The 1,723-nt window shown below is 39.1% G+C and overlaps 1 protein-coding gene and 1 long non-coding RNA gene across 2 annotated transcripts in view; both read right to left on the bottom strand.

Annotated features, from left to right (window-relative positions):
* The window catches only part of optn (optineurin), a 13,163-nt gene extending 12,196 nt beyond the window's left edge, over window positions 1-967 (bottom strand). The window contains exon 1 of the mRNA XM_032504670.1: window positions 812-967. The gene's annotated coding sequence lies outside the window, so the exon portion shown is untranslated. The remainder of the gene's footprint in view (window positions 1-811) is intronic.
* LOC116672827 (uncharacterized) overlaps window positions 1-1,723 on the bottom strand; it is a 174,131-nt gene that overhangs the window by 34,776 nt on the left and 137,632 nt on the right. The gene's annotated exons all lie outside the window — the stretch shown is intronic.

Raw genomic sequence — 1,723 nt, 5'->3', positions numbered from 1 at the left:
TGCATGGAGCCCCAGACCGAGGGAGATTGACCGTCATCTTGAACTCCTTCCATTTTCTAATAATTGCGCCAACAGTTGATGCCTTTTCACCAAGCTTCTTGTCTATTGTCCTGTAGCCCATCCCAGCCTTGTGCAGCTCTACAATTTTATCCCTGACGTCCTGACACAGCTCTCTGGTCTTGGCCATTGTGAAGAGGTTGGAATCTGTTTGATCAATTGAGTGTGTAGGTAATGAGTGGAGAACAGGAGGGCTTCTTAAAGAAACTAACAGGTCTGTGAGAGCCGGAATTCTGACTGGTTGGTAGGTGATCAAATACTTACTGTATGCCATGTAATAAAATGCAAATGGGTTAGGGTTAGGATTTTTGTTTTAGATTCCGTCTCTCACAGTTGAAGTGAACCTAAGATAAAAATTACAGACCTCTACATGCTTTGTAAGTAGGAAAACCTGCAAAATTGGGGAAATGGGTTGGGTTTCTGTAAATAACATCGCAAAGTGCGGTCTAGACCTGCTCCTTTATTAAAAGCGCTGTGAGATAACTGTTACTGTGATTTGGCACGATATAAATAAAATTGAATTAAAAATCAGCTCTGTATCAAATGCTTGTTCTCCCCCACTGTATAGCTATGTTTTGGTCGTATGATTTTACTTTTACTTTCTTCAGGTGGGCCTATCCGGTGTGCGACTCCTGTGGTGTAGCTAGTTAAACACTGAAACGTTAGTAACTTAGCTAAAAACGCGGACATGGTTTAACCTGAGCCAAACTGCGTCACACCAAACGTTAAAAACACGTATACTAGTTTAACTCACCTGCTGTCAACTTCGGAAATAAACACAGTCTGAATGTCGTCTCCAAAAGCAGTAACAGTCGGAGAGATATATGAGAAAATATGTCGACCAACCTTGTACTGAACTGCTTCTAGTTAGTAACGACGTCAAGTCACGTACGGTAACCGAGCACTTCCGGTGATTGTTTTCGAAATAAAATCACACTTTTTTTTTGTCAAAAAGGGTACAACAATCGGGCATAACTTTTGCCAATCATTTCTACTCTATTATGTTTTTAAGTTGACTTTTTTTCTAAGAAAGATGTAACATTCTGAGTTTTTTTTTAATTGGCCATTACTGCTATTTAGCCACATGGAGACTATCAGTCACTGAAACATAGATACAGGGAAAACAGCAACAATTAGATGGAAAAGATAAATTATTATAAATTAGTAACAGCTTGAGTCTGATACAATTTAGCCGATAATATATAACATAATCTTTTATTTCCTTGAAAATGACTGAATTCTGTTTAATCTAATGATCCCATTCCTCATTATTAAATCATGTAATAAATCTTCACGTTCCATAAACACTGATTTCTTTACTTATTACACTCTTTAGTCTAAAACTATGTTGACATATTGCTATATATTCGAACTTTAAGACCAACTTATTCAATTGTCTTCAAGTTCTAGCTCTTATTTTGAAAGCGCATTTGCCTTACTTCCTTTCCTTATTGAACTAACTTTCGTTAGCTCGACGCAGCATAGGACTGACTTGTGTAGATTTGACGGGTTTCATTTCCTCGAAGTGACATGGGTCGCAGAGCAGTGAAGAACGGCAGCAGCGCGTGAACACAGCGCTTGTTTTACTCATCAGAGAAAGAACAGATGAGGGCGGGGACTGACAGCGGGAATTCCCTTCAGGAGTCACCTTTCAGTAACTGGAACC

The sequence above is a fragment of the Etheostoma spectabile genome, chromosome 23 (genome assembly GCF_008692095.1).
Source record: "Etheostoma spectabile isolate EspeVRDwgs_2016 chromosome 23, UIUC_Espe_1.0, whole genome shotgun sequence".
Classification (NCBI taxonomy): Eukaryota; Metazoa; Chordata; class Actinopteri; order Perciformes; family Percidae; genus Etheostoma; species Etheostoma spectabile.
This window is presented reverse-complemented; position numbering and strand designations above follow the sequence as displayed.